Raw genomic sequence first — 13,237 nt, 5'->3', positions numbered from 1 at the left:
CCCTCTGCCCCTGCCAGATTTACAACTGAGGCCAGCTTCCTGTTATTTCAGGTCACTGTCATTTCATCTGTCTTTTGACACTATGTTTTCATAACTTTGAGGAGTGAATGCTACATTCACTATCTCAACAGCTATGTTTTCACCCTGACTGCTCGTTTTGGAAGGCATCATATGTGTCATAAAAGTGTATCAAACAAAATGTGTATCAAAGACTAGGCCTGTAAAGATGTGCCTTTAAATGACCTGTAGGGGTAAGAACATCTTGTTCTGCGTCAAGTTCATCCAGGTGGTTTGTGATATTGCAGTATATAAACCAGCCGTTTTCATGCCTTTCCTCATACTATAGTATTAGTCTTGCAAAAGTTAAATGACTCAAAAATGAACAAAGTATTTTGAAATTACATGTGCCTAGGGAAGATATAAACTTGGAAAGAATGAGTTGGAGATAATAATAAACTGATTTCTGGGACTTATGTTCAGGAAAACAAGTCACAATGAGGTCCAGTTCTTGGCTACTTGTCCCTGTAGAGACACCCCATGGTAGGGCAGAGTGATGATTTTTGTCCAAAAACTTGACTTGGTAGTGAACTGCAGCTGGGTGTTGGTTTCCTTGATGCCCACTGACACAGGGAATCCCTTGTGTGAAACGACCTCATTGCTCTGTGAGTCAAACTGTCCTAGGCCTTCTGCTTGTTCTCACTGTTGAGGTAAAGGAAGTGAAGCTGAAGAAAGAAAACAACTTGTGACTCACAGAGAAAAGGTGACAGAATGATAAGTAGGGCACACTTGACTGCTGTTTTCACAAAAAAAAATCTTTCCCTAGTTCTGCTACAAGCAGAAGCTCTCTCTGTGTGTTTTTTGCTAGTTCTCCATTCTCCATCTTGCAGAACTTCTGCTGTTATTTTCTCTGGCAGGTTACTAGAACCTTGAAGTAACAAAAAAATTACTACAGGGGAAAGACTAGACTGGAAAAAATAATCTGTATGGAAAAGTGCATCTGTTAGTCTCTGGAACAGTCTTCACAGGCAGACTCTGCAAAGGGTGTACTTCAAACAGAGCCAGTCACTGGTCAAGAACAGAAATGGCTGGAAGAAGAGAAATAATTTTAAGACATTTTGTTTTCATCTTGTCTAGCCCTGCTTATAGGCCATGCCACCTGAGGCAGTTGCAATGGCAGTCACCATTACACTGCTACCACTTGCATCTCAGAGTTAGCTTCCCATAAGACTAGTCACTTGGAACTTGTACTTTTGGCTTGTGGATGTCATTTTAAACAAAAGAACATCGATATGTACTTAGAAAATCTTTTTCTGAAGCCATAAAATCAAGATTTTTTATATATAAATTGTTTAATATTATTAAATCTCCAAGAGTACTGGGATTATCTTCTCTGTACTATTTAAATATCCTTCCATAAAATGCTGAAGGCATTAGTTTAAGTTATCAATCATTACTAGGTAAAACATGCATAACATCCTTATTTTAGTTTTAGATTTTGCATGTCATGGTATTATTGAACAATTTCATCCATGGCAGATCTTTGGGTAGCGACCACTGCAAGATGAGACCTGGCTACAATAATAAATGTTAAAAAATATTTGGGATTAAAAAGTTGAACAATAATTTACCATTGGTACATTGAAAGTCTCAGCAGGTACCTACAAGGCATGTCTCATGGGAAAAGCAGTGCTGGTGTAAGCACCAACATAAAGTAGCACCCAGGCCTGGGACACAGATGGGGCAGCAGGAAGGGACAAAGTGGTTAAAACTGCAGTTTTTGTTCAATTGACTTCTGGTGCTGAATGGTCTGACTGCCCCTCTGTGTAAGAGATCTCCTGATGTCCAGTGCATGCACTTGGTCCACAGTCAGTGCACAAATCTAACAACAACAGCCCATCTGCAGTACAAATAAATGCTCTGCTGTGCAGAGAGCCACAGCCCAGGGAAATGGTGTGCCAGTCAAGGTGGAGGCTTTTCCAAAGTGCAAAGGACAGCAGAGCTTTCAGCTGACCCTGCTGCTGTTAAATGCCCTCCACAAACCCAGAGTGCTGGAGTCTAGCTGCGTCTGCCAGGTCCTGTGTGGTTGCCTGCTCCTTTGATTTTGCAATGAGCTAAGCTGTAGCAGACCAGATACCATTAGCTGGGATACCATCTAACTATGTCAACATGCTGTTGGGCATGGTCTAATAAGCTCTGTTGAGAGGTAGCATCTGCTGCCTCAGTGTCAGCTTGGCACTAACAGGGATATGTCTGCTGTCTTTTATCTGCCTGGCTCGGTCTCTGAGATGAATTATTCTCATTGTCTGATTGTTTACACCTTGAAGGAGGATTTTCTCCAGCACAAAACAACATTATTATTTCTTTTCTAAGATACAAGGCTGTCTCTCTCATTTTTAGGAAAATTAAGATGTAATTTAGAAAACTATGAGAATGGGAAAAAAGCTTTCCATTCAATCCAATGCTCTGCAGAACCTGTAGACCTCCCCATTTGTCCCATGATACTTTCCTTAAGAATGGAAAGTGCTCAGGCCTCAAATGTAGCAGCTTCAAACTGGACCCAGACAAACTAACAGAGGCCACTCACTGCCTTCTGAAGGGTGAACATTTACAAAGGATTGCTGTGAGTGAATGTCATCTACTCCAAGGCAAGATGAAAGCTTGAACAATTGCCAAAGATGAGCCAAGCCAAGGGACATGACTTGGCTTTCCCTGCCAGTGTCTTGACGAGGCCAAGGGAACTTGCTGCACACATATGGCAAAGCATATAAATTAAACAGTTTTTGACAGTGGCCACCAGAAAGCAGTGTCAGCATCCTGTCTCTGGGCTCTGCTCTACCCTGGTGTCACAGGCTGCAGCAAGCAGCCCAGGGTCAAGGACACAAAGAGCTGGGTCAGACCTGATTCCACCCGTGCAGGCTGCTGGTCATGAGTCCCCTTTGGCATGGCAGGGAGTGAGAATGGAAAAAGCCTTCAGTTCTCAGTCCAGGCTTTCATTTTGCCAACTGCTGGCATCCAACCATGGAAGAAAACACTGTGGCTTTTTTCACTTGTTTGTTTCCAGTGCAATTTTTTTGTAGTTTCCAGTGCAATGGAGAGTGTGCGAGGGCAAGAAAAATGAGATACCAGCACTGGCCTTTGTGTAAAAGTAGTCACCAGCAGCACTGTTTAGCATTTCATATCACAAATCTGTTTAATCGGATACAAGCCTAAATCCCATGGAATAGAAGGCATCATCTTCCTGGGATTAGCAAGCATACTCGGTTAATATATATCCTAACTTTTGAAATCTGTAGCTTTAATGATATTTATATGAAAGAAGCAAAAAAGAGAGAAATATAAATGACCCTGCTAATTCAAAATTAATGGCAGCTGAATGTACTATAATTTATCTCTAACTTGTGGCTAAGCACAAGATTCACAGTGCCAAAAATGCAGAGAGATTTTCCAGATATTTCCCACCAATGAAAGAAATGCCTGTAATGCCTGATGGTGGAGTTGGCTTACACCACTCCAGCACCCACAGCCCTGCTCAGGTTGGGAGGCGTGTGCTGGAGACAGGGGTTTATGATACACCAGCCAGCATATGGATCAGAATACACTTTCTCTGCTGAATCACCTGGTACTTCTCCACAGTTTTCAGCTCATATTGCTTGATAAATAGATTAGATGAAGGATGAATATGTGAAATAAAGCTATGCTATTTATTTCTGTGTGTAAAAGATAAACGAGTGAAATGGCAAAATGTTGCACAAACCTTTTAATGCCAGTGCTAACAGTGTTGCTAACTCTGTATAATGCAAAACCAACGAGTACTATAACACAGATGTATGAAGAACAGACCTGTTACGCATGCAAAGAATAAAACTGACAGTAAAAGAAAGTCTTTTCAACAGTGAACTTCCAGGCTAACTGAAAGGGAAGGATCCCTTTCAGTAGGATCATACTGGCACATGGGCAGCTGAGTCATGCACAGTTTGAGAGGGGCAGCCTAAAAAGGACAGCCAGTCTGCTGCAGGCTGGGCTAAATCTTGGGGGCAAGCCTGTTGGCTGAAAGAACTGAGCATTTTTTACAGAAGAAGAAAGCTATGGCAAGTGATCCAGGTTTGAAAAATGACAGCAACAACTAGTGTTCAGAAGGCCTCTCTGTATCATTTCATCAGCTCTCTTATTAAAGCCTGATGTCTTCTTTACACTCACCTTTTTAATTAACCTAATAATTTTATAGGTTGTCTTAAACTCTCACTAGTTTTCAGGAGACAAGGAATTAATTCACTCTTGCAGGAGACAAGGAATTAATTCATTTTTTCTTTAGACAAGGAATTCGGAAAATTTTGACAAAAACCAATTTGATCATCCTAGATCCCATTAGTGTTTGATTTGAAGCTGAGGGTTCAATCATTTCACAGGAAACACAACTGTGTAAATCAAGAGACACATCTCACTGTGAGTGGTTGTCTAAAATAGGTCAGATGAATCACCCTCTGGAGAAAGGAGTACAGAGTGCCTACAGAGGCTACGTAATTAGGGTTTATGAATTTTAAAGTTAATGAGATGAATCCTGTGCTGGAGAACTGTAGTTTGCAGTGTAGTATGAAAAAGGCCAGGCATTGAAGGCTATGTACAAAACTGAATATTTTGAATGGCCCTTCATCATCCCATCAGAATCAGCTGAAAACCCTGCTGGTGTGGAATTGAAGCAGCACATGGGGATGTACTTCAAGGCTATGCCACAACGTGTGTGCACAGTTAAGCACAGTTAACATTGTTCAGGCAATTTTGTTTTAATTGATAACATGAAATAATTGTCTTACCTTGGATTTCCCCCGGTATTGCTTAGGCTGCAGAAGAACTTAAATTGTCTTTTAATGAACTCCATCTTAGCTGGTGACCCATGAAGTGGTTTGCAGGATACAAACTGGTGTTATTAACATGCTCAGCAAAGCTGCTATTTTCACCAACATTTCATGAAAGCACTGTAAAAGAAAAGATCACCTCAGAGGAACAATTCACTTACAAAACACTTCCTCAAACAATTAATCTACAAAATACTTTCTTTTTCAAGATTTTGCACACCGACTCATATAGTTAAAAAAAAAAAAAGTCTCTGGTTTCCCTCCTCCCACCCTTCAGTTCCTGGTACAAAGCTCTCCCCAAACTGCAGGTGAAGTTGTCCCCAGGTGTCCCATTTCCTTCACAGGTGATAATGTTCTTCAGGAAGTGACAGCCAGCCCCAGTTGTTGAAACATTGTGAGGATTGAATGTACAGATGAAGAGTTACTTCAGGAGATGAAACTCCAATCACTACTCCAAATACAGGATTACTTCTTGCCCCTTTCTTTTAGAACTGCTTCACTTATTACCACAGGGCCACTAGTGGGATTTTCCCCTCAGGGACACCAGTTTGGTAGATCATTTGCAGGACTGATAATTTTGTAAGCTGAGAGCAGTGGTGAAGCCTGAAGGGGTCAGTGGCAGTGTAGCTGCATGATAATTATCCACAAACATTAAGGCATTACACACAAAAAACAGTCTGTAATTAAGCCTTCATTGAGTTAATTGCCAGATAAAAAGGAAAGGAGAGCTCAAAATCTGGTGCTGTTCCTTGTGTGGGCCTCTAATTTCTCTGTCTTTTCTGACTTACAGCACAAAGAGGAAATTATGTTGGGGGAACTTGAAAATCCTTCATACAAGTAAAAATCTTAGAAACATTTACATATACTGTATATGTTTATTAATCTTGGGTTTTTTTAATATGCAATGCTATGTTATTCACCACATTTGGAATAAAATAATACTGGAGAATAGTGTGTTTAGAAAATTAGTGTAAAGGTGGACTGTGTAGCACGTAAAGCAGACACAATTTTTTTTTCCTCTATCATTCCAATTCTTACCAAGATCTTAAGGCTCTGTGGTCAAGGAAAATAGAGACACAAGAGCGTATTAAGATTTGTTTTGCCTCTTTTTTTTCATGAAAAAAAATGTGTCCACTGAGGTCTCAGCCCTGGGAGCTTGTTGCTTCCCAGAATTGAGCCTTTTGCAATGGGCAATATATTTTCAATAAATTACAATTAGGTAGCACCAAAATTTTGACACAGAGAAACATTTGTTTGGGGAAAACAACACTATGATAACAATTTATGTTTGAAAGAAGAGCACCCAAACATCACAATTGCACAGAATAAAAATCTTAATTATCAGGCATTAGCCAGCATGCCCTGAGAGCAGCTGGCTCTGCTGGGCCAGGTACCTGCTGCTGTCCCTGGGTTCTCCTCGCAGGTGGCAATGAATCCTTTGCAATCCAGTAGACCTTGGGGGCAAACGGGAACCCCTCAGTGGGCTGAAGGACACGAGGGAGGGAAGGGAGGCCCTGCTGCTGCAGGGGGATGCTGAGTGCCAAGAGCCACGTGGGGTGTTGGTTAGAGGGCAGGAGGAGTGAGTGTCCTTCTGCAGGGAGAGATGGAACAGCAGGGCAGCTGGGAGGGCCCCGAGTGGGGGGAGATGAAAGGAGGAGAAACTGAACACAAGTATGCACGCCTCCAGGTCTCCAAAGGCTAAAGCTGTTAAACTTTGGAACCACACTAGCTCCAGGAAATAGCTGAAGTTCACATCCTATCCTCACAGTCTGCATTTAGCCGCACATTTACTCTTAAGTTTATTTTTAATTTTATGGCCGGTCCACATGCCACTCGTTGGCCTATGCTCCCGGCCCTGCCATATTACTTCAGAATTTCAAAGAATACTTTTTCTTTCTGGTAGTACCATGCTAAATGACATTCATAAACTTGCACATTCTCCAACCTTCCTTAATTGTTTATGGCAACTTTTTTCACATTTCTATAATAACTTTTATTTCAGGCATACACAAGATGGCAATGTAAGGAAGATGGTTAAGAAGTTAATTAGGGTTATTAAATTATAATAACTCAGAAATTAGTTACTTTATTAACAAAATGAATGGCTTTAAATAATAATGAATTTAGGAATGGAGGAGATAAACACTTGAATAAGTCCCAGCACTTCCTAAAACTGGCAACCTCAATTGGCACATCTGAATCCTGCACAGAGTGGGATCTGGTCTGAGGAGGCCAGCACTGAGTCTTTATCATCTCCCCATGCAGGGGCAGATGGAGGAAAAGGATGGGGAAGAATGTGTCCAAGATCTCCAGCCTCTTAGCACTGCACTGCAGAGGGAGGATGAGGAGCAAAGGGAATCCCATCAGGGCATGTTTCCTTAGATTTTCCTGAGCCATTAGGGGACTAGAGGAGAAAATCCATCATCCAAGGGAACATCTGTAGCAGATGGATTTTCCCCACAAACACCGGAAGAATCTGAAAACCCACAGTAGCTGCAATGATGGCAGCTTTGACAATAATATTCATCTTGGCTGAGGTCAGGAACACACTTTTCTGTATGTGGAACATTCACAGGGAGTTAGTCATACAAACCCAGACAGCAAAGCCAGCCGCAGCACAGAAGACTTTACTGTGTATCAGGCTTGGAGCTACAATGAACTCACAGCACTTTGAAAAGAAAATGTGCTTAGAGCATCTCAGCACTCACATACTACTCAAAGACTTCACATAGTTGTCAGAGGCTGTTTTTTGTTGTTTTTTTTTTTTTTTTTAACTATGCTTTATTTTCAGGGACACTTTTAAATTGATAAGTCACATTTCCATTGGGCAGAAAATTTTATGAGAGTTGGATGGGGTTTCAGAGGCAATTTTCAAAGAACAGTCCTAGTTCAACTCCTTAAAGAATCCTGTATTATATGTATAGGAAACTCATTCATTCACTCTGCTGTTAGGGCTAACACTTCTCACCAAATTCCTGCAGACAGTGCCCTTGTTCATGTGAAATCGGCAGTGACAATTTCTGCTGGATTTTGTTAAGTTCCTAAGTGCGTTGTAGAAACCTGGCAGACACTGGGAAAAAAATGAAGGTTTAACTGGCACCACAATGGTGTTAAAATGGGGATTAGTATTAGCATGTGCTTTGAATTCAGAGTAATAGAAGTAAAACCAGACGCGTTTTGTTTGGCGTGTATTTCATGTCCCAGTGAAACTGGCATACCACCATTTGATCAGGCACGAAGCCATCCCAACAGATGGTCCCCAGCAGCAGCAGCCAAAAGACCATGTATGAACATCAAATGTGTTTGAGAAGGGCAGGACTCCAGGCTGCCAATGTCAAAATTGTTTTCCATTCCCAGCTTCCGTGCCGATGGCTAGCGGTGCTGCGCAGCCCCTCCGCTGCGCTGGGGACAAATCCAGCATTGTGGGGAGGATTTATCATCAGGAGCACTTTGTTCCCACCTTCATCTGGCCTCTTGCAGCAGGCCTTCATTGTATCAGTTTAAAAATGCTCCTGGACCCATCATTTGTGTTTAAATGAAAAGATGGAGGAAGAGCAGGCTTCTGCTGAATGATATTCTCGTGGTCTTCATGCAAGCAAGAGCACCAAGAGTGCTCACAGAACGGGTGCACCTGAGAGGCAGACACATTTCTTTCAGGGCCACATGAAACCAGCACAAACACTTTCTGTGTCAGTGCCAGCCACTACACACTGTAAGGAGAGATTTTTTTCAGTTTTCAATTAGACGGCTGCTGAGCAAATGTGCTGATCATGTTCCTGGGCTGTAGCCTACATAAGTTGTGAGTTTGGCTTGCACAGGTTTTGTTAATCCACTGTGGATCTGAATGAGCCCCAGCTCTTCCCTGTCCCAGTCACCACATCTTTCTGTACAGCAGTGCCATTCAGGCCCTGTTGAGCCCTCTGCTTTTCTGTGTTACACTTGTGCAGGGATGTGCCTTCACACCCAAGAAAGACTGGAGCACTGAGACTACAGCCAAAATCTCCGCTTTTCCCTCCCATTTCTAATCTTACTCCAAAACAGAAGGTGTTTATACCACCAGACCCAACACTCCCCACTAATCACACGCAGGAGAAAGGAGGAGGAAGTGAGTTTAAAACCTCAGAAAAATGCCTGTAGCAGCAGTTGGGCATGCTGCCCCCTGCGCCCACCCATGCCCAGCCTGGCTCGGGCACAGCCAGGGACAGGGGACAAGAGTGGTGGCAGGAGCTGCCTCTGGCCAGCTCCTCATGGTCACATCTCTTGCTGGTTCTCTGTGCAAAGACTGGAGCACCCTGAGGCCACCAGGCTCTAAGGCATGATCCCCACACCACACAGAACGCCGCGGTGACTGGCTCTGAACAGGATTTTTCACCTCTTCTGCTTCATCTTCTACATGGTTTTCTACTCTACAGGACATTTTAGCCTTTTGAATTACAAAAGTATCCCAACGTTCCTTTGGAGCTCACAGAGCTGAGGATCAGCCTCTTTTAACTCAGGTTCGTGGCTTGGTTGCCTTCCACTGTATATCATGGTGTTGTCCATCAGGGAGCTTCCTGGAGCTTAACAAGCCAGACATGCAAGCTTCACAAGCATGCAAACATAGACATATGTATTCCAAATAACTTCTCTCATTGCTGAAGCGCAGCCATCCCGCCATGAATTGTGGCAATTTTTCAACAATGTGCAGCTGCATTACCAAACCATGCAGGATGGGAAGCAAAGGATACCTTATTTCAAGGAAACTCAGGAGAAACCCGAGGTTGGCTCCAAACAATTAATCCTACGTGAATTTTTCTCCTGAGTAGGTTAAATAGTTGGCAAGTGGGAAGGAAAGGAGAACATTTTTCATTAATACTGGGGCTTTAATTTGCTTATATTTCAACCCTTTTGTGTGTATGAAGCTTGAAAATAGCTTGTGATTCAACATCAAATGCTTTTGTGCAATTGTCCTGCCAAATGAAACTTGTTTGAGCTTCACTGATGTTCCAATACCAACATTTGATACAATCTGGCTAAACCTTAAATTTCCATTTGTTACATCCCTTGAATGTTTCCAATACTAAATAAAGTGTCAAAAATTCAATGGATCCACGACTATGTTGGAGTGCAGAAAGAGGAGTTACATGCGCTGATTTGTATATTCAGTGAATACCAGAAGGTCTTGAATCTGGCAAGGGTGAAAGAGATGGTGCCAAACTAACTCCAAACAGCTTTTCCAATAGCATCTCCCCTTGTAAGGCCTCAGGTAGAGCAGCTCTAGAAAATGCTGACATGGTCAACATGATGGCACTTCCAGCAAAAACTTTCAGCACCACTTAATGAATTACAAATTTTTTTCCTGGCAACACCTGCAGGTCAGTGGGAATTCCTCAATCACAGATTGAGCAAGCCTGAGTCTGGGGCCAGAGAGAAGCAGAATACGTGGTTTGATATTAACACCTTTGCCTGCACCTCCCGAATGAAAGCTCATCTAGGAAAAAGTCAGAAATAGTTCACTTGCAGCAATTTTTGTTTTGCTCAGGTTTGTTTGACTTTTCAGCTACATCATGTTTTCTACAGGTTTGGTTCTGGGTTTGCATCAAGCAGCAGATTCTTTGTGGGTCTGACATAAAGCCCTGCTTATCACTCTAACAAATTTTTAAATGATCTTTTATTTAAGGCTTATGCTGGAAAACAGGACAGATGCATTTAACAGTATTATTTTTCTGTTGGTATTGGTGACATGTGGACACTTCCATATAAACTCTTAAAAGGACTGAAACAATGAAGTCTCCAGTGTTATCTTTGCCACTTCATCTTGAGGGAGATTTTTTTTTCTCTTGTGAAAGTTTGCAACATTTTGGAGTGAGATGTGTGCCTCATCATGCTTAGGAACTCCGATACACAGTATCAATTTATGTTTAAATCTTTAACTGAGTTCTTAACAGTTCAGTTCAAGTACTTACTGGGCGTATGCATGGGTCTCCCTTTTAAATTCTTCTTCCAGTGAGCAGAAGGGTGCTTTTCTTCCCTGAGAGTCCTGAGGTTTTGCTGACAGGGAGAGTTGGTGGGGGAGTTTCCGAGCTTTCCAGAACTGTGCTGCCATCTCCCGATCAAAGTGAGGCTTCCCCTAATGAAAGCCTACTGGAGCAAAGGCTAGCAGCATTTCCCCTCCTCTTTCCAGAAAGGACAGTAGAATCAGAGAGTCATTTAGGTTGAAAAAAACTTCTAAGATCATTGAATCTAGCTCTGAATACAGCACCACCGGCTTCACCACTGAACCACTAAATTTGTTCTGTCGCTTGTTACTTGGGAGAAGAGACCAGCACCTACCTCACTACAACCTCATTTGTTAGTTGTAGAGAGATATATGGCCACCCCAAGCCTTCTTTTCTCCAGGGTAGATAACCCCAGCTCCCCTGGCCGCCCTGTGCAGGACTTGTGCTGTGCAAGGAGCCCCATCCCTTTCCTCACCCCTGCTCTGTTTGCCATGAGAGGGTGTGCAGAGGGCACCCACGGGCAGTGCCACCGAGGCTGGGTTCACAGGAGGAGCAGAGCTGCCCAGAGCTGCTCTTGAGAAGGGTTCTCCTCAGTCTGCCCAGCAGATACAACTTCAACACCTGCAGGTCTTTGCCAGATCTCTTCTCTCCCCACCTCAGCATTGAGACTTGGCATCGCTCTCTTTTCCCTGAGGCTCCATGGGGCTGCACCAGCCTCCTTCCTTCCCGCCACTCGTGCCCCTCTTTTCTTCCTGTGGGGCGACTGCCTTGTTGCATCCCTTTAAACCATGAGACCAAGGACACTTTTGGGATTTCCCCTGCCGCACAAACACTGGGTGGTCCCCTCGGGAAGACGGCAAACGCCGGCACCCGGGCGCAATTGAAGGGCCTCGGCAGGCAGGGCACGGTTCTCACCGTGGGTTTAGAAGCAGCACGGTTCTCACCGTGGGTTTAGAAGCAGTGCTGCGGGCCGTGAGCCGCACTCCGAACCTCCTCCAGAATGACGGCTCCGGGCTCCGCGCTCCTCCCGCACCGCGCCCACTCCGCACCGCGCCTGCTCCGTGGGCACGTCCCGCACCGCGCCCAATCTCACTGCACACCGCGCCCAATCTCACTGCACACCGCGCCCAATCTCACTGTACACCGCGTCCAGTCTCACTGCACACCGCGTCCCGCACCGCGCCCAGTCTCACTGCACACCGCGCCCAATCTCACTGCACACCGCGCCCAGTCTCACTGCACACCGCGTCCCGCACCGCGCCCAGTCTCACTGCACACCGCGCCCAATCTCACTGCACACCGCGTCCCGCACCGCGCCCAGCCTCACTCACTCTCTCCCCTCCCGCACCGCGCCCCACACTGTGCTCTGCACCGCTCCCGTCCCTCACTCCGCACCGCATCCCGCCCAAGCAGGCCCCGCTCCCGTCCCTCACTCCGCACCGCATCCCGCCCAAGCAGGCCCCGCTCCCGTCCCTCACTCCGCACCGCATCCCGCCCAAGCAGGCCCCGCTCCCGTCCCTCACTCCGCACCGCATCCCGCCCCGCATTCCGCAGGCACCGCTCCCGTCCCTCACTCCGCACCGCATCCCGCCCCGCATTCCGCAGGCACCGCTCCCGCCCCGCGCTCCCTCCGCGCCCCGCGAGGGCCGGCAGTGCCGCGTCGCGCCCGCCAGGGGGCACCCCAGGGCCGAGGTCGTGTCAGCGCTCCTTTGCCTTCCCTTACTTTATTTAACTCATTTTACTTTACTTTATCACAGTTTCACTTGTTTTTTTTTTTTCTTTTATTTTCTTTTTTTTTAGTGAGTTTGTTTATATTTCCTTATTATTTTTCTTTTTTGTTCTTACGAAGGCAATAAACCCTACATGTGGTGGGTCCAAAAATACCCTTGGTAGTGATGCTCTAAAACCACGCTTGCTGGCTTGAAAGGAACAAGCAAAGCATTAAGTGCACCGCCGAGTATTTATAGTGGCAAAGGGGTTCTCTCTCAAATATTCAGAGACTCTTTTGCATCCAAACTCAGGGGTGTATTTATCCTTTAGCCCCTGCTCTAATCTTTTATTCAGGTTTGTTTATTTATAAATAAAAGTATATGGCTCAATAAGTGAACCATTATTGAAAATGCTTATTAGCAATAAGGCATGAATTTACTGCTATGTTCCTTCTGACACAGGAGTAAAGATTTATTGGTAGCACACCACCTCTCTTACAGTATGATTTCTGTCACTAAAGTAATGGCAAGTGGAATAAGAGACAGGTGGTGGTATCTATAAACTTTGCTAATGGCCCCATCAACATATGTTTAATGTATTTTAAACTATATTTCACATCCTACTGTTGCCAGTACATTTCCTCTGCCACCTCTACTCAACAAAGAAATTTGGAGAGGAAAGGAAACATTAATAAAT

The 13,237-nt window shown here is 44.4% G+C and overlaps 1 long non-coding RNA gene across 2 annotated transcripts in view; it reads right to left on the bottom strand.

The window, feature by feature from the left end:
- LOC134415566 (uncharacterized) overlaps positions 1–6,474 on the bottom strand; it is a 35,306-nt gene extending 28,832 nt beyond the window's left edge. For both annotated transcript variants that reach the window (XR_010027080.1, XR_010027081.1), the window contains exons 1-2: positions 6,248–6,474; positions 4,812–4,973 (exon numbers count right to left, since the gene is read on the bottom strand). This is a non-coding gene — a long non-coding RNA (uncharacterized LOC134415566). The remainder of the gene's footprint in view (positions 1–4,811; positions 4,974–6,247) is intronic.
- Positions 6,475–13,237: the final 6,763 nt, after the last annotated feature.

The sequence above is a fragment of the Melospiza melodia genome, chromosome 3, assembly GCF_035770615.1.
Source record: "Melospiza melodia melodia isolate bMelMel2 chromosome 3, bMelMel2.pri, whole genome shotgun sequence".
Taxonomy (NCBI): domain Eukaryota; kingdom Metazoa; phylum Chordata; class Aves; order Passeriformes; family Passerellidae; genus Melospiza; species Melospiza melodia.
This window is presented reverse-complemented; position numbering and strand designations above follow the sequence as displayed.